General features: G+C 38.0%; 1 protein-coding gene and 1 pseudogene across 2 annotated transcripts in view; both read left to right on the top strand.

Annotated features, from left to right (window-relative positions):
- The window catches only part of NELL1 (neural EGFL like 1), a 1,003,663-nt gene that overhangs the window by 381,428 nt on the left and 599,003 nt on the right, over window positions 1-23,232 (top strand). The window lies entirely within an intron of this gene.
- LOC110147381 (uncharacterized protein C11orf98-like) lies at window positions 10,067-10,628 on the top strand (annotated as a pseudogene).

Below are 23,232 nucleotides of genomic sequence, written 5' to 3'. Positions count from 1 at the left end.
GAGATATTTAGGTCATTTTCAATTTTCACTTCTATAAATAGTGCTTCAGTGAAGATCCCTGCACATAAGACTTGTTTAAATTCTTATTGAATATATTTTTATGTTAATAGAATTTTTTTTTCATGTAAAACACAATTTCTGTGGAACTTGCTAATTCTATAAAATATTCTTTAAATTTTTTGACAGGTGCCAGGTAGCGTTGTGTTCTGGGTAGACACTGAATTACAGTTGAAAATCATGAGTTTGAAGACAAGTTCTGACCCTTTTGGGGTGTATGACATTGGGAAAAGGATTCACTACTCCGGTCATTTTTGTTTTCTTGTTTGCAAAATGGAGGCTTCCTTTGTGGCTCAGCTGGAAAAGATTCTGCCTGCAATGCAGAAGACCTGGGTTCAATCTCTGGGTTGGAAAGATCCTCTGGAGAAGGGAAAGGCTACCCAATCCAGTATTCTAGCCTAGAGAATTCCATGGACTGTGCAAAGAGTCAGACACGACTGAGTGACTTTCACTTCCCTTTACTTGCAAAATGCAGAATATGAAACTTGTGTTACTTTCCCTTTTCTGGTTGTTGTGAAGATCAAATGAGGCAGAGGGAATAGTATTACTTTGTAAACTTTAAAGAACTTTCTTCCTGTGAGGTTTTTATTAATATTTCTTTGTACAGCAGCTATTTTTTAATTGAGGCATATTTTTAAATTTAGTGTTTTAGACAAATGAAAAGACACAAAATTAAAAGAAGTAAGCATGCAACCAACATCCATTTTAGGAAATACAACTCTTATTTAATTGAGGCATTGTACCACTCCAATGACATGGCCTCTCCCTCCCCCTAGAAAAGTTACTCTTCAAAATTAGGTTTTTATCACTCCTAGTATGTGTTTTTTACTTCACTGACTTTGACATTGTCCCCTTTATTTCTTTATTTCTGGTTATTATCCTTAAAGTTTTAACATCCAAACTGAGTATCACAAAATCTAACATTATTGTTTTTGTCCTTCTTCTGAATAGACCATACTTAAAATGCTTGAAGTCCAGCCATCTCTTTCATGTTACTTTTTTTCAGAATTTTAGTTTTATTTTGTTTGGTTATTACCCTAGCTAATTATATTGCCTAGCTATTGTTGATGTGATTTATCCACAAGATCTTTGTTCACCATTCTTTCCTTCCTGCCCGTCTTTTGTTCTGGCTTACTTTTCTTTTGTCGGAGGGTATCCATGAGAAATTTCCTCAGTGAGAGCTATTAATGGTAAACATATTAGTCTTTCTTTGTTTAAAAATGACTATTTCAACCTCATTCTTGAATAATCACCTCTGTGTGTAATTCTAAGTTGTCAGTTATTTTCTCTCTGCATTTTAAAGCTATTATTCCGGTTTGCCAGCTTCGTCTTTGTTGATGTGGCCAGGTCTGCTGCTGTCGTTGTCAGGGTCCTCTTGTGGGTGATGCTTGTCAGTCTGACTGGTCTGTGTAATCTTGTTGTTTCCTTTGGTTATCTGAAGTTTTATAAGGATTAATCCATTTCCTTTATAAACTATGATTAAATAATGATTTTTTTCATTGTAAAAATGAATTATCCAGGTGTGAATTTCTTTATATAATTATAAAGAAATTGTCTTAATTGAATTGTATCAATTAAATTGTATTGATTTACAATATAATTAATTATAATAGTGTAATTAATACAATAAATTTGAGAATTGGTGAGTATCATAAAATTTGGAAAATATTCAGCTTTTCTCTTTAAGTATTGGCTCTTTCTCACTTCTCTCCCTTACAACTCTGCTTATATTTTCTCAGTCTGCCTTTCATGTCTCTTTACCCTAGTTCTGTACTTTCTGTGAAAAGTGCTGTGTTGCATTCTTGGTGGTTGGTTATACCTGTTAGTATTCCCCGGGGCCAAGAATTCTCTGGTGGTCCAGTGTTCCGTACTTAGTCCTCCCACCCCACAGGATCTCTGCCTGTGAACGGATTCTGTCTTTAGTCACTGAGTTTATAATTTCAGTGATCATACACATATATCATATATATATATATGTACACATATATATTTTTAGAAGCTATGTTAATCCTTTTTAAAATCCCCCTGATCCCTTTTGATAGCATCTTTTTAATGTTACATTTTCGAGTTCTTTTTCAATGTTAAAAAAGCATTTAAAATTTATGTATTTTGTCATATACATTGGAAAATTCTATTATCCAGAGTTGTTATTAGCCTTATTCCAGTGTTATTTTTCTGCTTACTCTCACAGTTCCTTGCTTCCTTTTTTTTTTTTCCTCCCCCCTCCTCCTCTTTTTTTTTTTTTCTTTTCTTTGTAATTGTGGATTGTGAACTCGTTTTCAGTACTAGTTAGCTATGGGAATCTTATGAAGCCTGGCTTAAAAGTATGCTTGTTTTGACCAGCACTTTTCAACAGAAATTTCTGCAATGATGGAAATAATTTCTATGTCTGCTGTACAGTAGGGTAGTCACTAGTCGCATGCGGCTGTTGAGCGTTTGAAATGTGGCTAATTTGAAAACCTGAACTTTAAATTAAATTTTAATAGAAAAATCTGATTTAGTCACTTATGGCTAGTGGTATCCTTACTGGATAGCACAGGACTTTTTGCTTCTTCTAGGTAACACTTTGAAACTACTTAGTTGAGGCCACTTTTTGTTACTATTTAGCCTATAACATCTATCCCATGCTACAAAGATGAATATATTTGATCTGTAACTGTCAGTATAGGCCTGTGGTTAAACAAATTCAGAGTATCTTTTTATACATACAAGAGAGGTGCATTCCTGATCTGTCTTCCTTTTCTGGTGGGCAGATTAATTTTCAGCCCATAGTTTCCCCAGTTCATGTATGATTCTTTAAGAGTGCAGGCTTTATTTAAGGATTTTGTTTCTAATCTTGTGAAAATCTTAATTCTTCTTGTCTGAACAGTAAAGCCTCATGGTTATGTGGTCATCAATCTTTCATATCTATGGCTTTTAGTTCCCTCTTCCTTTTGCTGCCTGCAAATTTTGTTCTGTCCTTGCAAGCTCAGATATTTATTTGATGAAATGGGTTTGTTATATTTTATCTGACATTACTCATTGTTATGAAAGAGGCAGTTATCAGGACATTTACTGTTCCTTACTGCTGAAAATGGAAGTGTCTCCAGTTGCTCTGACTAATTTTTTGTAGTGGAAGATAGACACTGGAAGCCTTTCATGCTTGGTGTGGGGAGTGATATTTGTTGGTAGTTAAAAAACAGAATAAAAAGGAACTAGGTCTTTTTAAAGGGCCATTAAGTTCAGAATAAAATAGATTAAACATGATATTTTGTATTGGCAACTGAATACTGTTAACTTGTTTATAGTTAGGATTTAACGTACCTTGATTTTGAGCAAGCTGCAAGCATTCTATTCTGCCAGCTGCATCAGGGCTCATAGGATTATCAATTTGTGACCCACAAATTCATGCTGTGAGGATTACATTATCTTATTGTAACTGTCCAAGAAATCTGGAAGATAATAATGAGGTTCAATCATCAAGGCAATAGGTTGTAGACACTTTTGTTTTGATTGTTTTCGGAAAGATGATCTTGGTTTGAAGAGTCTCTTGGTGTTAAGTAGTCAATGTGTTATGTTCCATCCCACTCCATTTTGAAATGCATATATGAATTAGATGCTAACACAGAAAAAACAAATTATGTAATACAAAAAGAGAAGTCTATGGGTAGTTTGTATTAGAAAGAATGTAGGACTATTCTGTGGCTAATAAAAACAGGGAAGGGCTAGCAGTGATGTCTGTTTTCATGAATCTTAATTTTATTCTCTCAGCACTATTGTTGTAATTACCAGTATACACTGAACACGTAACATATTCTAGGTACTGTTCTAAAAGCTTATTAGTTTTTCTTTTTAACCCTTCACCCACTATATAATGTATGTTCCACTATAATTTCTATTTTCCATTGAGAACCTAGGTAAAAAGCCCTAGGGGTTGAGAGGGATTGAGAAACTCACTCAAGATCACATACTAAGATGCAGAGAGGCTCAGTTTGAACTCAGACTCCAGCGCCTGACTCTTACCCATTGTGTGTCTTGTTAGAAATACTCTAATGTTCATATATTGATTTCTGTAACTGCAGAACTGATGGTGTAAGTGAACATTTTTGGGCTTCCCTGGTGGTTCACATGGTAAAGAGTCTGCCTACAATGCAGGAGACCCAAATTTGATCCCTGGGTTGGGCTGGTACCCTGGAGAAGGGAATGGCTGGCTACCTACTCAAGTATTCTTGCCTGGAGAATTCCATGGACAGAGGAACCTGGTGAGCTCCATAGGTGTTCTTTTTGTTGTAATAAGGTGTTTTAAATTTTCTTTCTCACATAGCATGATGTCAGCATGCTGGTTCAATGATGCTGTCAGGGATCTAGGCTCTCTTATTTTCCTTCCTTGCATCCTTAGTATGTTTTGTTTTAATCTTCAGGCTCACCTCATGGTTGCAAGATGATTTCCATGCTCCAGACATCACATTCTTGTTCAAAGTAGAAGGAAAGCAAAAGTGGCAACTAGGTCTGTGCCTTTAGTGGGGATAGAAAATACTTTTCCTGAAGCCTTCACAGAGTCAAGCTCTTCTGTCTCACTGGGAAGTATTGCATCACATGGCCACCCCTGGCTGCAAAGGATGTTGGAAAAGTGATTGTTTCACCTTTTTCAAACTCTTTAGTAGGAGATAGGCAAGGGAGGAATTGGGAATGAGTATTGAGATAGTTAAGTAAGTGTCTGTTACATTGCGGTATTGGAAACTTAAAATGATTGAAATCTACTTGATGAGATAAATTTTCTGGGACTCACCTAGGTGGAAGCCTGGAAGACCCACTTGCTTTAGCTCTGCCTTCTGCATGCTTGTATTGGTGAGGACCCTGAAGACTTTAGTCTATAGCCCCAGCCCCATTCAATCCCAGAGCCAACATGTGTGCACCAGCTGGTGGTTGGGATCTGGAATTGATCTTGATGTTCTAGCATCAGTTTTCTGAAATGGAATACCTAGTTTTCACCTATTTTCTCAGTGCTCCAGTTACTCTCTTAAGTGCCAAAGAATTTCTCTAATTCCCAAGGCTGGAGTTCACCTTTGTTTCTTGTCTGTAATTCAAACCATCCTTGGCATCCCAATGCACTGGGCTTTGGTTGAGACACCTGTGTTAATTTTATGCAGGCCTTTCCCCTTGGCACTCTACTAGATCATGACACCATCCCTGCCAAGGAGGCCCTGCTGTCTGGGTGCCTGTTATGGCTTCCACCTGTGTGTTAATCAAGATGCCACTAGAACAGTCCTAGGTTCAACATGACTTGGGGATACTCTTGATTTTTAAATGTCTTCTCCTCAGGCTTTCATTTTCCTAAATTTAACATCTTGTTTGTCTTCATGTTACATGCGTCACTGCCACGGTTGCCCAAGCTGTATTAGTTTTGATGACCTACTCTGTCCTGTGTCCACACCTTCCTAGACCTGAGGCAGAAATGCCCAATAGACTTCTTGAGTCCTAGTCTCTTCCAACCACAGGCAATTTTAACATGGCCTGGGAGTTCCCTGATGATCAAGATACCTTGCAAACCTCACTTCCTAGTATCTAAAATTCCGCAACTAGCAAGTTGCTTCTCATTTTAGTCAATTTAACAAGGAATTATTGGTACCTACTGGGTCCTAGGTCCTGTGGTAGGAATGCAGTTAAATAATACATTAGGAGCTACATTACCTGCCTAGCAGAGAAGACCAAAATCAACACAGTATGTCAACAATGTGAAGGTGTTATGAAAGAGATAACACACAATGGAAATACAGGAGGGTCTAATATAACTCAGGAGGGACAGGCTGGGACCTCTACATTAGGGAGAAGGGGACGGTGGGCCAGGCAGCCTGCAGGGCCAGGAGAAGGGCAAGTGTGGTAGATACAGGGACCTGAAAGGAGGCTGGCTTCATGGGTGAGCAAACACGGCATCCGGCCTTTAGTGAGACTTCACCTTTGGTCTACTGCCCTGCTCTTGCCATCTTGAAATTCTTAATAGTAATGTTGAACATGGGGCTCTGTGTTTTCATTTTGCACTGGGCCCCACAAATTATGAAGCCAGTCATGATTGAGAGGAATCCAGTGTGCTGAAGGGTGGCCATCTGGGGTCGATGGAGAACAAGGAGGCAATTGGTGGAAAGAAATGCCTGTCAAAAAGTGACAAAAACTACCTCTTGTTCAATCATTCATATTCAACAATTATTTAATGACTACTGCATGTGCTAGACACTCTGGCAGGTACTGGGAAGCTGTAGGGAACAAAACCAAGGAATACAAATCGTTTCTCTCCTGGTGCTTACTTTCTAGTGGAGGAGACTGACAGTAATAGATACAATGCATGAAGTAACAAGTGCTCTGAAAAAGAAATGTAGTAGAGCAGGAAGAAATGGTGGGGAGATAGAGCGTGTGTGTGCTGTTTTACATGGGTTGGTTAGGGAAGGTGTTGTTCTGTAGTTATAGATGAAACACGTGGCAGAGGGGATGGGGTAGGAGGTGAGCAGAGAGGTGATTGTGCAGGGTCCTTGTAGACCACTGTACGTAAGGACTTTGGATTTCACTCTTAGTAAAATAGGAAGTCATTGAAGAGTTTCCAGCGGAAGAATGACACGTTCATTTATAGCTTCCAAATGTCATTCTGAGGTGTATATTGAGAAGAGAGTGATGGCAGGCAAAGGGATAACCAAGAAAATCCATTATGATGTTATTATAAAAGTTACGCCCAAGAGGCTGGTGGCCTCATTAGAGTTCTACTGGAAAAAGTCCCAAGAAGTGGTTGGCTTCTTGGATAGACACATCATGATGTTGATAGGATTTGTTGATGAGATGGAGTTTCATATTTGAGAGAGTGAAATTGAGGTCGCCCCCATGTTAGTCACATCTGTGTTAGTGTGAATAAGTTTATCTGATCCTTATCAAAGCAAATTTGATAAAGGAGATAAAAAATTCAAGAATTTGCAAAGGAAACAGAAAGGAAAGTTTGGTAACAGTTTGGAGGAATAGCATATGCTTACAGTTTTGCCTTATTAAGTTTTATGAGAAAACTAGTGAAATTACATTTTGTTCATACTGTCCACAGGACTGAAACAAAATACTAGTATAAAGTTTGATAGAGATAAGATTGAAAAGGACCCCCAGAAAAGGAATATGAAATATTGAGCTTGCTGAACTGCATGATCTTTAGAGTAATTTTTTTTTCATTTATACTGAGAGTTCTCAAATATTGTCTGACAGCAGATACTTGCCTAGTTATATTGGAGTCACCATCAGCATTTTTTAAAAATAGAGTTTCTTGGGGTCCATTGCTCCCAAATTCTGATATACAACATTTGTTGGGTGTATTGTCTTATAGTGTGTGTTAGTCACTCAGTCGTGTCTGATTCTCTGTGATTCAATGAGTGTAGCCCAGAAGGCTCCTCTGTCCGTGTAATTCTCCAGGCAAGAATACTGGAGTGGGTTGCAATGCCTTCTCCAGGGGTTCTTCCTGACCCAAGGATGGAACCTCCTGCATTGCAGGCAGATTCTTTAGTATCTGAGCCACAAGAGAAGCCCCCAATTGTTTTATAATGTGTCCTCTATTGATTGCAATACATAGGTATTTGGGAAAATATTGGTTTATAATACCTTTATTTATTTCTTCATTTTTGGTTGCGCTGGGTCATCGTTGCTATGTGTGGGCTTTCTCTAGCAGCTGGCACTATTCATTGGAAAAGCCCCTCATGCTGGGAAAGACTGAAGGCAAGAGAAGAAGGGGGCAACAGAGGATGAGATGATTGGATGGCATCACTGACTCAGTGGACATGTGTTTGAGCAAGTTCTGGGAGACAGAGAAAGACAGGGAAGCCTGGCATGGTGCAGCTCATGGGGTCGCAGAGTCAGACATGACTTTGCGACTGAACAACAACAAATCTCTGGTTGCGGTGTGGGAGCTTCTCATTCAGCTGGTTTCTCTTATTGTGGAGCACTGCTTGGGGCACAGACTTCAGTAGTCGCCACGTGTGGACTTAGCTTCCCTGAGGCATGTGGGATCTGTCTTCCTGGACCAGGAATCGAACTTGTGTCTCCTGCACTGGCAGGGGATGCTTAACCACTGAACCACCAGGGAAGTCCCATAATACTTCTTTAATACTTAATAAAAATATTGTCAAGAATATTCTGGATAGGCAAGAAAGCAAAGAGTCAATTAGTACAGGGATTGTGTGCATAATGAGTAAGCCAGGGATTTATAGGATGTGGTATTAAAATCTATTAGTCTCCATACCTTTTAAAGCTTGAGGAAATTAAAAAAAAAACAACCTATTTGGCACAATATTTTGATTGCATTTCCTTTTTTTTTTTTTTGAGAATATAATAGTGTATTTTAGCTAGTAATTCCTGTTGACAGTGATCTTCCCTCAAACCTTTAAATGTAACATTTCATGTTCTGACTTCTCTTGCTGTTGTGAGATTATATGCTCCTTTTAACAGCCCTTCCATTGTAGGTACTCTTTTCCTTTTTTCTATTGCAAGAGTTTTGTTTTTAATTTTTTTTAGTTTTCCTACTGAAAACTGTCTTGTCATAAATTTCTTTTTATCCTGATTGGGATGTGTTAATATATGAATCTATATTTTTACATCTAGAAAACTTCTATTATGATTTTAAATGTCTCCTCAGCATTCTTACTTAGGCAGTACATGTATTGACAGGGTTGTCTTGGCAACGTGCTGAAGGGCAAAGAAAGAACACAGGATTAAACAAAAATATGTGTTTTAGAACCAGCTCTGGAACTCACTTGCTTTGGCAGTGGTGTGTTGGGACTGGTTGGAATTTGCTTGGAATGGCTTGTGAGAACATGTCATGAACTTTTCAGACATCTTGACAGCCAGTTTAATATAGCCCATGTTAAATGATGCAAATGCACAATTAAGAAAACTATATTAAAACAAACGTAATGAATACTGAAACCTCATCATTTCCTAATTATTTTTTTATATTTTGCTATTGTTGCCTATGATCTTCCATCTGTGTGATAGAATTGCTGTGTAATGGTTCTTTGGACTGAAATGTGTCCTCAAGTTCATACATTGAAGCCTGCATCCCAATGTGGCTGCATTTGGAGACAGGCAAGGAGATAATTAAGGTTTAATGAGGTCATCAGGGTGGGGTCCTGATAGGGTAAGATTGGTATCCTTAAATGAAGAGACAGCAGAGACCTAGCACTCTCTATCTCTCTCTCTGCCCCATGAGGTCACAGAGAGAAGGGGGCTGGCTGCCTGCAAGCCACGAAAACTCTCACCAAAAACCAAGTCAGCTGGCACCTTGGTCTTAGACTTCTCAGCTTTTAAAAATGTGAAAAAATAAGTTTCTATTGTTCACATCACCCAGTCTATGGCATTTTGTTATGACAGCTTGAGCAGGCTAAGACAAGTAGTATGCTATTATGCATTTCTTCCTGACTCCACCTGTACTGCCATCATGTCAGTAACTTGAAATTGGCCATGCTGTAAATAGTTACAACACAGAAATTGGCAAATGATACAAATCAAAGTGTACTTGATTTATTGTTTTATTGATTGTGTAGATCAGGATTTGACATACCATAGAACAAAACCATGAAACAAAACCAGCCCAGGACTCGTTTTACATAGCTAGAGAGCTAGGCATGCTTTTTACATTTTTATGAGGCTATAACGATAAACAAACTAAAAAAAGAAACAACAACAAAAAAACCACACCACACACAGAGGAGAATATCGGATACAGATATATATGGCATTCAAACCCTAAATTATCTGTCTGATTGTTCACAGAATGTTTATTGATTCCTGAGCTAGACTAAACACGGTGATGAAGGAAGTGTTAATAATAGAGCAAATGCAATAGCTTTTCATTTCTGTAGTAGTTACCTTGTGAATAGTACAAAAAATAGAGGAAATAGTCTTCTGGGCTTTAAAAATTATTTTCCAAATCGGGAAAAACATCTCTCAGCATAAAATGAACGAAGTTTTGAAATATGTCTTTGTTGTTTTATCTTACTCATTAAATAAGAATATGAACCAACATGCATGTTGGAACTTCTTCATCAGTCGCAACCACAGGTTGGCTATGGATTCAGGAATTCAGAGAAAATCAACAAAAGTATTCTGTGAAACTCAACTGGCTATATAGAGTTTGTAATAAAGACTGTGGTGTATTTTATTATTTGTAGTACTACACATCCTACACTACACAACCATAGTGCCACTCTGGGTTCTGCGGGTGGAAAGATCAACTGGCCATGAACCGAGCTGAAGAAGCTGTTCAAGCGATCGCGAGTGTTGAACCAGGAGTGGCAACTGAAACCTCGGGTGGTCGGGGTGTGATAGACAAAGGACTGATTACGTGGCAACACCTCAAGTAGCGGGCATCCAGTGCATTTGCCAACATTACTCTGTCTGGGAAGAAGTGCAGAAAACTCCTGCCACAGATCTGACTTGCCCAGAAAGAGAAAACAGCCATGGAAGCAGAAGCCTCTCCCAAGCCAACCAGGACTAGTGAACCACAGCCCAAATCAAAAGAGAAGACAAAAGCCCCCCAGGATGTAGACATGGAGGGCCTTGAGGATACGAGCTAAATCTCAGTCTCACACCCCTTCCACCAGAAGCTTCTCAAGCTGGAGCCAAGAGGACTCAATGCTTATTTCAGATGATTTTGGAGAAAGTCTTGCTCCTTTTCATTCTCCCTGTATTCCTTTTCCCTAATGGCCTACTGGAGGAGGAAATGCAACCCACTCCGGTATTCTTGCCTGGAGAATCCCCATGGAAAGAGGAGCCTGGTGGGCTACAGTCCATGGGGTCTCAAAGAGTCAGACACGACTAAGCACACATCCTTTATAGCAGTAAGGCTATGTTAAAATTGTGTACCTATATATGTCTGTATTAGGGATAAAGTGCTATAAAATTAATTATTTTAAACTTATTGGCTTAAACTATATATTTATATATATATATAATCTTACACTTTCTGTGGGTCAGGAGGCCAGCACGGGGTATCTGGGTTCTATCCCAATCTGCTCAGGGTCTGCCAAGTTTGCAGTCAAGCTGTCAGCTGTGTTGTGTTTTTATCTGAAGGCTCCACATGGTTGGAAGCTGTTTCCAGCCTCTCTTAGATTATAGCCAGAACTCATTTCCTTGCAGTGGTAAGACTGAACGCCCTGGCTTCTTTTTGGATGTCAGAAGCTAAAGGTTCCTCTCAGTTCCTGGAGACCACCCTGAGCTCCTCACCCTGTGGGCCTCCCACATGCCCACTTTTTAAAAATCAGTTGGGAAGATGAAGAGACTTCAGTGAGAGTCTACTAGTAGGACAGAGTCTTCTGTAAGTTAATCACAGAGTGACATCTCATCAGCTTTGGCAGTCACAGATTCTACCTACATTCAGGGGGATGAGCATACACAAAAGCATGGACACCAAAAGATGGGAACCATGAAGTCCACCTTAGAGGATGCCCATCACAGTATATGTATTTTGGGGGTTGGAGGGAGGAGGAGAGTTGATTGTTAAACATTGACCAGCACACCACTGAATGTGGGTCAAGTCATTGGCTTTGAACCTCAGTATACTCATTTGTAAATATTAGGTGTTGGATGCGTGTCTCAACATAGGCTCCAAGGAACACATGAAGATTTCCAATGCCTACTAGCTTGCTGAATATTCTTTTTTTTTTTTTTTTTTTAACAATTTAAACTTAATTAGCTCAACTTTTCCCAAATTTACTTGACCAAATGAAGTACTGCTTAACATCCTGTGAAACTTGTGTTCTATAACACTCTCTTTAGGATACTGATCCTGTTGCTTAGGTGACTTCCAAAATTCACTTAGCACTTAAATTTATAACATATTTTTACTTAAAACAATTTTGTTGGAGTTTGCATGCGTGTGTGCAAAGTTGCTCAGTCGTATCTGACTGTGACCCCATAGAGTGTAACCCACCAGGCTCCTCTGTCCATGGAATTTTCCAGGCAAGAATATTAGAGTGGGTAGCTGTTCCCTTCTCCAGGGAATCTTCCAGATCCAGGAACTGAACCCAAGTATCTTATGTCTCCTGAGTTGGCAGGCAGATTCTTTACTACTAGCACCACCTGGGAAGGCACTTATTGAAGTGTAATTGATTTATAATGTATTAGTTTCAAGTGTAGAGCAAGTGATTCAGTTATACATATATTCATTCTTTCTAACATTCTTTTCTTCATATAAGTTATTACCGGATATTGACTAGAATTCCGTTTGCTATATAGTAAGGATGATATATTTCATGGCAAATAGATGGGGAAAATGTGGAAACAAAGTCAGAATTCATTTTCTTGGACAGTGACTGCAGCCATGAAATTAAAAGATGTTTCCTCCTTAGAAGAATAGCTGTGACAAACCTAGACAGCATATTAAAAAGCAGAGACATTGCTTTGCCCACAAAGATCTGTCTAGTCAAAGCTATGGTTTTTTCAGTAGTCATGTATGGATGTGAGAGTTGGACCATAAAGAAAGCTGAGTGCTGAAAAATTGATGCTTTCACACTGTGGTGCTGGAGAAGACTCTAGAGAGTCATTTGGACTGCAAGGAGATCAAACCAGTCAATCCTAAAGGAAATTAATCCTGAATATTCATTAGGACTGTTACTGAAACTGAAGTTCTAATAATTTGGCCACGTGATGTGAAGAGCTGACTCATTGGAAAAGACCCTGATGCTGGGAAAGACTGGGGGCAAGAGAAGGGGGCAACAGAGGACAAGATGGTTGGATGGTATCACTGACTCAATGGACATGAGTTTGAGCAAACTTCAGGAGATAGTGAAGGACAGGGAAGTCTGACATGCTGCAGTCTATGGGATTGCAAAGAGCTGGACATGACTTAGCAACTGAACAACAACAACAAAGTCCTTGTTGATCATCTATTTTTTATATAATAGTGTGTATATATTAATCCCAGTTTCCTAGTTTATCCATCCTACCCACATGTCTCCACTTTAGTAAGTTTGTTTTTAAAATCTATGTCTGCATTGTAAATAAGCTCATTTATATAATTTTTTTTTACTTTAGATTTCATGTGAGTGATATCCTATAATATTTGTCTTCCTCTATCTGATTTATTTCTTAGTAAGATAACTGCAAGGTCCATCCATGTCTGTGCAAATGACATTATTTTGTTCTTTTTTATGGTTGAATAGTATTCCATTGTGTATATATATTGCATCTTCTTTATCCATTCCTCTGTTGATGGACATTTAGGTTACTTCCATGTCTTGGCTATTGTAAATAGTGCTGCAGTGAACATTGGGGTGCATGTATATTTTTGAATTATATTTTTATTTAACTTTCATTTTCCATCTGAGGATCTTTGTATCAACTATTTTCTTTACCTGGGAATTCTTTTTCCAGATCTTTGCTTGGTTGGCTGCTTCTTACCAACTTACGTGTCACTTTCTAACACAATTCTCCCCTGTAAACTCTAGTCCCTCCCTCCCCTCCTTGATCTGTTATCCTGTTTCACTTTATCTCATGAATTTGTTACTGAAATAAAATTTGCAGGCCAGTGGGAAGTAGAGCAATGTAACTCAAAGTGTGGTATGTGGACCAATACTGTTCTGCAAATGTTTGCTACTGGTCTATGACAGGGAAAGGAGTTTACTTCCGCATGTAAATCAATGAGATCACTGCGTTCTGCTTATTTTAGATGACTTTTTTGTTTGCTTCTCTATTAGCATTATGGTATTTGCAGCAAAACTTTATCTGTGAAGAAATCACACTCTGGAATAAACGTCTTAACTTGTGGACTGTTAAAAGACTTGTTCAAAATAACCATTTCGAGTAACACAGAGGATGAAAAGGGGTTAAAAGATCAAGGAGGTGAGGACTGATGGGAAAGGGATGACATCAGAGGTGAATGGAAGGCCCTAAGTTTACGGGGAAGGGTGCATGTTCTAGAAACCTCAGGTTTGTTTTTTAAAGCACATATTTACTCTGCCTTTGCATGTGTGCTAGGTTGTCATTTCAGTCATGTCTAACTCTTTGTGACCCTATGGACTGTAGTCCACCAGGCTCCTCTGTCCATGGGATTCTCCACCAAGAATAAAGGAGTGTGTTGTCATGCCCTCCTCCAGGGAATCTTCCCTAACCAGCGATTTAACCCAGGTCTCTTACATCTCTTGTAGTGGCAGGCGGGTTCTTTAACACTAGCACCACAAGGGAAGCCCACTCTGCCTTTAGTTTTATTTTAAAAAAAAAAAAAAAACCCAAACATAAAGAAACAATTACCACTGCTGGATGATTTTCTAGATAGGGGAAAACCCAGCGTTCTGGGGAAGATCTGTACCAAGATCTCTTAAAAATCTCCAACATCATCATTGCTAACTGGGTCAGTTTTTGTTGTACAAAGCCAAAAGATGCAATAGTATAGCATGTTTGGCTTTATTAAGTCCCCATGCAGGGGATAACAGAGGAAAATCCTTCTCTAAAAGGCATGGCATTGGAGGGTAGAAATTCTCTAAGGTAGTCTGGGGTCGCCTCTGAACCTACGGAGATCTCCGTTGATCTGATTCCATTGGCATACACCTTTCTTTGGCTCCAGATGATACGAAGTCTGCTTCAGAGAGGGGCTCAGCTCTGTCTTAGTGGATGCAACAGATGCTAGTAGTTCTGTAAAAGTTGTGTAATGTAGTGTTTTTACTGATACTGAAGTAACATGATTACTTCGAATATAAGGGAAAATACAGATAAAATGTGCATCAGAAAGAATATCCTTCTAACCCCGCCAACCTAAAATTATAACACATATTTTCATGTATTTCCTTCCAGCCTTTTTTCTGTTACCCCCTTTTTTAAAAAACGCAGTTGATATCACTGTGCGAATATTTACACTTTTTCAAAAACACTAGGCATCACATTAAAGGCATTTCTCTATGTTCTGAGACTGCTTTGTAAACATCAAGGGAATGGTTGCCGAATATCTTATCATGAGGATAGAAGTAGTAAAAACAGTCCACTATTTGCGACTGTTAGGTTGTTTTCATTTTTTCCCTTTTATTTGTATGAGTTGAAAAACATCTTCTGATTCATCTTTGTATTCCTCTTGAAGGAACTGAATTATATGAATGAAGTGGGTGTGTGCAAATGTGACATTGCGTGTCAAAGTTCTGTAGTCCTCTAATCTTTGCCATGCTCTTCTGTCCCTGTTTCACATACCTTTGTGCTCCTGGAGCCATGGGTTTGTTGCTCATGCTGGCTTTGACCCCCTTTTGATATGAGCGTTGAGAAGGATCTGGTGTACTCCTAACAGGGAACTTTTCTGTCTGCTTGAACCCTGGAATTTCTCTGACAATAGTGTTTGCCAGTCTTTTTCTTCTTTTGCCCTCATATTCAATCTTGGGTAAAAAGACAAGAGTGAGCATTTCCCCCAATTTCAGTGGAAATTCAGCTGTACCTGTGTTTTCATGATGAAAGCTTAACACACTTATCCCTCATATTATCTTGGGTCATTAGAAAAAATAATTTTTCTCTGACCTAATATAGTTTCTAAGCCATTATACAACCTCTTTGCAGCATGAATTCGTAATAGACTTTAAAATCTAAAAGGATGCAGTTGTGAGCAAAACGATGAAAGGAGAGAGGAAAATAGAATTGCCAAGGCCAGTAATCAGTGCCCTTGCTTTAAAGTCAGTGTTCCCTGCCATGGCTAGTCAGCTTTTCCATTTCAACATTGTTTGTTGTTCGTCATTTATGAAATAGCTGGGCCCCTTTACATACCTATCAACAAACCACAGTGTGATATTACATTGAAAGAATTTAGAGGACTCTTTTGATCTAATTTGGACATAGTCTAGTGAAGAGAATGGTGGCATTTGAGTAAAAAGGCTTAAACTAGTTGATTGAAAACTATATTATTGATGTGTCACTGCGTGGTTCTCAGTAAGTCTCTCAGCTTTGTGGGTTTTTTTTTTTATTGAGGTATAATTTATTTACAATGTTGTGTTAGTTTTATGTATACATCAAAGAGATTTAGTTATACATATATACATATATATTCTTTTCAAAGTTCTTTTCCTTTATAAGTTATTGCAGGATATTCAGTAAAGTTCTTTGTGCTTTATAGTAGGTCCTTGTTGATTGTGTATTTTGTGCATAGTGGTGTTTATATTTTAATCCCCAATTCCTGATATATCAGTTCAGTCACTCAGGTGTGTCCGACTCTTTGCGACCCCATGAATCGCAGCATGCCAGGCCTCCCTGTCCATCACAAACTCCCAGAGTTTACTCAAACTCATGTCCATCGAGTTGGTGATGCCATCCAGCCATCTCATCCTCTGTCATCCCCTTCTCCTCCTGCCCCCAATCCCTCCCAGCATCAGGCTCTTTTCAAATGAGTCAGCTCTTCACATGAGGTGGCCAAAGTATTGGAGTTTCAGCTTCAGCATCAGTCCTTCCAATGAACACCCAGGACTTATCTCCTTTAGGATGGACTGGTTGGATCTCCTTGAAGTCCAAGGGACTCTCAAGAATCTTCTCCAATACCCCAGTTCAAAAGCATCAATTTTTCGATGCTCATCTTTCTTCACAGTCCAACTCTCACATCCATACATGACCACTGGAAAAACCATAGCCTTGACTAGACAGACTTTTGTTGGCAAAGTAATGTCTGCTTTTTAATATGCTATCTAGGTTGGTCATAACTTTCCTTCCAAGGAGTAAGCATCTTTTAATTTCATGGCTGCAATCACCATCTGCAGTGATTTTGGAGCCAAAACAAATAAAGTCAGCCACTATTTCCAGTGTTTCCCCATCTATTTCCCATGAAGTGATGGGACCAGATGCCATGATCTTAGTTTTCTGAATGTTGAGCTTTAAGCCAACTTTTTCACTCTTCTCTTTCACTTTCATCAAGAGGCTTTTTAGTTCCTCTTCACTTTCTGCCATAAGGGTGGTGTCATCTGCATATCTGAGGTTATTGGTATATCTCCCAGCAATCTTGATTCCAGCTTGTGCTTCATCCATCCCAGCGTTTCTCATGATGTACTCTGCATAGAAGTTAAACAAGCAGGGTGACAATATACAGCCTTGATGTACTCCTTTTCTTATTTGGAACCAGTCTGTTGTTCCATGTCCAGTTCTAACTGTTGCTTCCTGACTTGTATATAGGTTTCTCAAGAGGTGGGTCAGGTGGTTTGGTATTCCCATCTCTTTAAGAATTTTCCGCAGTTTATTGTGATCCACACAGTCAAAGGCTTTGACATAGTCAGTAAAGCAGAAATAGATGTTTTTCTGGAACTCTCTTGCTTTTTCGATGATCCAGCGGGTGTTGGCAATTTGATCTCTTGTTCCTCTGTCTTTTCTAAAACCAGTTTGAACATTTGGAAGTTCACAGTTCACGTATTGCTGAAGCCTGGCTTGGAGAATTTTGAGCATTACTTTACTAGCATGTGAGATGAGTGCAATTGTGAGACATCACCAGATTGTCAACACCGAAATCAGATTGATTATATTCTTTGCAGCCAAAGATGGAGAAGCTCTATACAGTCAGCAAAAACAAATTAAGACTAATCCTAGGGAGCATCAAATAGCGAGAACTCACACAAAGGAAACCACTTGAATACAAGACCAGGCATAACCCAATCACCAGTAGCACACTGTGCTGGAAGCCTCATCTAAACAACAACCAAAACAAAAATACCAACCCAATCGTCAGCACTGGATTACCACCTCACTCAGCCTTGCCCATCAGAGGAAAAACTAAAAAACAAACAAAAACTCAGTACAAATCTCACTCTACACAAAGCTTACACAAACCACTGAACCAAACGTAGGAGAGCAGAAACCAAAAGGAAGAAAGATTTCAACCTTGACACCTGGGAAAAGGAAACCCAAAACACAATAAGTTAAAAAAAATAGTGAACAGGCAGAGAAATACTACACCAATGAAGGAACAAATTAGAAACACAGCAGTCCAAGTAAATGAAGAGGAAATAGGCAAACTACCTGAAAAAGAATTCAGAATAATGGTAGTAAAGATGATCAACAACCTTGAAAACAAAATGGAGAAAATGCAAGAATCAATTAACAAAGACCTCGAGGAATTAAAGAATAAACATATAGAGACAAACAACACAATTACTGAAATTAAAAATACTCTAGAAGGAATCAGTAGCAGACTATATGAAGCAGAATGAATCAGTGAGTTGGAAGATAAAATGGTGGAAATAACTTCTGAAGAGCAGAATAAATTAAAAAAGAATGACAAGAACTGAAGACAGTCTCAGAGACCTCTGGAACAGTATCAAATGTGCCAACATTCAAATTATAGGTGTCACAGAAGAAGACAAGAAAAAGAAAGGGTTTGAAATTTTTTTTGAAGAGATTATAGTTGAACATTTCCCCAACCCAGAAAGGAAATAGTCAATTAAGTCCAAGAGACCCAAAGAGTCCCATACAAGGCAAACCCAAGGAGAAACATGCCAAGATATGCTAATCAAACTAACAAAGACTAAACACAAAGAAATAATATTAAAAGCAGCAAGAGAGAAGCAACAAGTAACATACAGGGGAAACCCCATACACTTAACAGCTGATCTTTCAGCAGAAACTCTGCAGGCCAGAAGGGGAATGGCAAGATATATTTAAAGTACCGAAAGGGGAAAATCTACAACCAAGATTGCTGAACCCAGCAAGGATCTCATTCAAAATTGATGGAGAAGTAAAAAGATTTTCAGAGAAGCAAAAGTTAAGAGAATTCAGTACCACCAAACCAGCTTTAGAACAAATGTTAAAGGGACATATATAGTCAAGAAGTAGAAGAAAAAAAATCTACAAAATCAGCCCCAAACAATTAAGAAAATGGCAATAGGAACATATATATTAATAATTACTTTAGATGTAAATGGATTAAATGCTCCAACCAAAAGACACAAACTGGCTGAATGGAAAGCAAAACAAGACCCATATATATGCTATCTACAAGAAACCCACTTCAGACCTCAGGACACATATAGACTGAAAGTGAGAGGATGTAAAAATGTATTCTATGCAAATAGGAAGCAAGAGAAACCTGGAACAAATAGCAATCCTCATATCAGACAAAATAGACCTTAAAATAAAGAAGATTACAAGAGATAAGGAAGGACACTGCATAATGATGAAGGGATCAATCCAAGAGGAAGACATAACAATTGTAAATATCTATGCACCCAACATAGGAGCACCTCAATACCTAAGACAAACACTAACAGACATAAAAGGAGAAAATGACAGTAACACAAAAATAGTAGGAGGCTTTAACACACCAGTCATACCAATAGAGAGACCATCAAAACAGAAAATTAATAAGGACACAGAAGTCTTAAATGATACATTAGATGAGATGGATCTCATTGATATCTTCAGGACATTCCATCCAAATACAGAAGCATACACCTTCTTCTCAAGTGAAAATGAAGCATTCTCAAGGATAGACCACATCTTGGGTCACAAATCTAACCTCAGTAAATTTAAGAAAAAAATTGGAATCATATCAAGAGTCTTCTCTGACCACAACACTATGAGACTAGATATCAATTACAAGAAAAAACAGTAAGAAGCACAAAAATATGGAGATTAAACAACATGTTTCTAAATAGCCAACAGGTTACTGAAGAAATCAAAAGGGAAATCAAAAGATTTCTAGAAAGAAATGACAATGAAAACATGACAACTCAAAACCTATGGGATGCAGCAAAAGTAGTTCTAAGAGGAAAGATTATAGCAAATCAATCCTACCCCAAGGAACAAGAAAAACATCAAATAGACAACCTAACTTTACACCTAAAACAACTGGACAAATAAGAACAAAAAGCTGCAAAATTAGTAAAAGGAAAGAAATCATTAAGATCCAAGCAGAAATAAATGAAAAATAAATAGCAGTAAAGATTAATAAAACTAAATGCTGGTTCTTTGAGAAGATAAATAAAATTGACAAACCTTTAGCCAGACTCATCAAGAAGAAAAGAGAGAAGCACCAAATCTACAAAATTAGAAATGAAAAAGGAGAGGTTACAACAGAAAATGCAGAAATACAAAGGATTATATGGGGTTATTATGAACAACTGTATAGCAATAAAATGGATAACCTGGAAGAGATGGACAGATTGTTAGATAAGTTCAACCTTCCAAGACAGAAACAGGAAGAAATAGAAATTATGAACAACCCCATTACAAGCACTGAAATTGAAGCTGTGATTAAAAAAATCTCCCCCCTCAAAAAAGCCCAGGACAAGATGGCTTCACAAGAGAATTCTGTCAAACATTTATAGAAGAGCTAATACATATCCTTCTAAAACTCTTTCAAAAAAATTGCAGAGGAAGGAACACGTCCAAACTAATTCTATGAGGCCACCATCACCCTGATACCAAAACCAGACAAAGACAACATGCAAAAAGAAAACTACAGGCCAATGTCACTGATGAACATAGATGCAAAAATCCTCAAGAAAGTTTTAGCAAACAGAATTCAGCAACACATCAAAAAGCTTATACACCATGATAAAGTTGGGTTTATTCCAGGGATGCAAGGATTCTTCAATATATACAAATCAATCAATGTGATACACCATATTAACAGATTGAAAGATATAAACTATATGATCATCTCAATAGATGCAGAAAAAGTGCTTGACAAAATTCAGCACCCATTTATGATTAAAACTGTTCAAGAAATGGGCATAGAAGGAACCTACCTCAACATAGTAAAGGCCATATATGATAAGTGTACAGAAACATTATTCACAATGGTGAAAAACTGAAAGCATCCCCCCTAAGATCAGGAACAAAACAACGGTGTCCACTTTCACCACTATTATTCAGCATAGTTTCAGAAGTCCTAGCTATAGCAACGAGAAGAAAAAGAAATAAAAGGAATCCAGATCAGATAAGAAGAAGTAAAGCTATATCTGTTTGCAGATGACATGATGTTGTACATAGAAAACACTAAAGATAGTATTATAAAATTACTAGGCTAATCAGTGAATTTGGCAAAGTTGCAGAATACAAAATCAATACACAGAAATCACTTGCATTTCTATATACTAGCAATGAAAAATCAGAGAAATTACGGAATCAATCCCATTCACCATTGCAACAAAAAGAATTAAATATCTAGGAATAAACTTATCTATGGAGACAAAAGAACTGTACACAGAAAATAAGACATTGATGAAAGAAATCAAAGACGGCATAAACAGATGGAGAGATATTCCATGTTCCTGGGTAGGAAGAATCAATATTGTGAAAATGACTATAGAACCAAGCGCAATCTACAGATTCAGTGTGATTCCTATCAAATTACCAATGGCATTTTTCACAGAACTAGAACAAAAATTTCACAATTCATATGGAAACACAAAAGTCCCCAAATATCCAAAGCAATCTTGTGGAAGAAGAATGGAGCTGGAGAAATCAACCTTTCTGACTTCAGATTATATTACAAAGCTACAATCATCAAGACAGTATGGTAATGGCTCAAAAACAGAAATATAGACCAATGGAAAAAGATAGAAAAGCCAGAAATAAACCCCTGCATTTATGGGTACCTTATTTTTCACAAGGGAGGCAAGAATATACAATGGGGCAAAGACAGCCTCTTCAATAAATGGTGCTGGGAAAACTGGATAGCTACATGTAAAAGAATGAAATTAGAACACTTCTTAACACCATACACAAAGATAAACTCAAAATGGATTAAAGATCTAAATATACGACCAGAAACTATAAAACTCTTAGAAGAAAACATAGGCAGAATGCTCAATGACATAAATCAAAGCATGATCCTCTATGACCCAAATCCTACAGTAATGGAAATAAAAACAAAAGTAAACAAGTGGGACCTGATTAAACTTAAAAGCTTTTGCATAGCAAAGGAAACTATAAGCAAGGTGAAAAGACAGACCTCAGAATGGGAGAAAATAATAGCAAGTGAAACAACTGACAAAGGATTAATTTCTAAAATGTACAAGCAGCTCATGCAACTCAATGCCAGGAAAACAAACAACCCAATCAAAAAGTGGGAAAAAGACCTAAATAGACATATCTCCAAAGAAGACATACAGATCGTTAACCAACACATGAAAAGATGCTCAACATCACTCATTATTAGAGAAATGCAAATCAAAACCACAGTGAGATATCACCTCACACCAGTCAAAATGGCCCTCATCAAAAAGTCTACAAACAATAAATGCTGGGCGGGGGCACGGTGTGGAGAAAAAGGAACACTCTTGCACTGTTGGTGGGAATGTAACTTGATACAGCCACTATGGAAGGTGGTATGGAGATTCCTTGAAAAACTAGGAATTAAACCACCATATGACACAGCAATGCCATTCCTAGGCATATACCCTGAGGAAACCAAAATTGAGAAAGACACATGTATCCCATTGTTCATTGCAGCACTTTTTACAATAGCTGGAACATGGAAGCAACCTATATGTCCATTGACAGCTGAATGGATAAGAAAGTGTGGTACATATGCAGAATGGAATATTACTCAGCCATGAAAAGGAACACATTTGTCAGTTGTAATGAGGTGGATGAACCTAGAACCTATTATACAGAGTGAAGTAAGTCAAAAAGAGAAAGATAAATGTTGTATTCTAACTCACATATATGGAATCTAGAAAAACAGTACTGAAGAATTTATTTACAGGGCAACAATGGAGAAACAGACATAGAGAATAGACTTACAGACATGGGGAGAGGGGAGGAGAGGGTGAGATGGATGGAAAGAGTAACATGGAAACTTACATTACCATATGTAAAATAGATAGCCAACAGGAATTGGCTGTATGGCTCAGGAAACTCAAACAGGGGTCTGTATCAACCTAGAGGGGTGGGGTGGGGAGGGAGATGGGAGGGAGGTTCAAAAGGGAGGGGATATATGTGTACCTATGGCTGATTCATGTTGAGGTTTGACAGAAAACAGCAAAATTCTGTAAAGCAATTATTCTTCAGTAAAAAAAAAAAAAAAAAGAAAGAAAGAAGAAAAATACTTAAAAAAAAAAAAAAGACTGCAGTGCTAGGGGCTGCCAGAGCTGGGGTTTGAGCTTAGATTGATCTGATTCTAAACAGAATCCTTTTTATACTAGATCAGTATTCATAACCTTTTAAAGGGCAACAAACAAACACTGACCTTGATTTAAATGTCTTTTCAAGTAGTTCTTAAATGGATAG

This window comes from Odocoileus virginianus, chromosome 28, assembly GCF_023699985.2.
Source record: "Odocoileus virginianus isolate 20LAN1187 ecotype Illinois chromosome 28, Ovbor_1.2, whole genome shotgun sequence".
NCBI classification, from domain to species: domain Eukaryota; kingdom Metazoa; phylum Chordata; class Mammalia; order Artiodactyla; family Cervidae; genus Odocoileus; species Odocoileus virginianus.
Note: the sequence above shows the minus strand (reverse complement) of the source record. Positions and strands in the feature narration are given on the sequence as shown.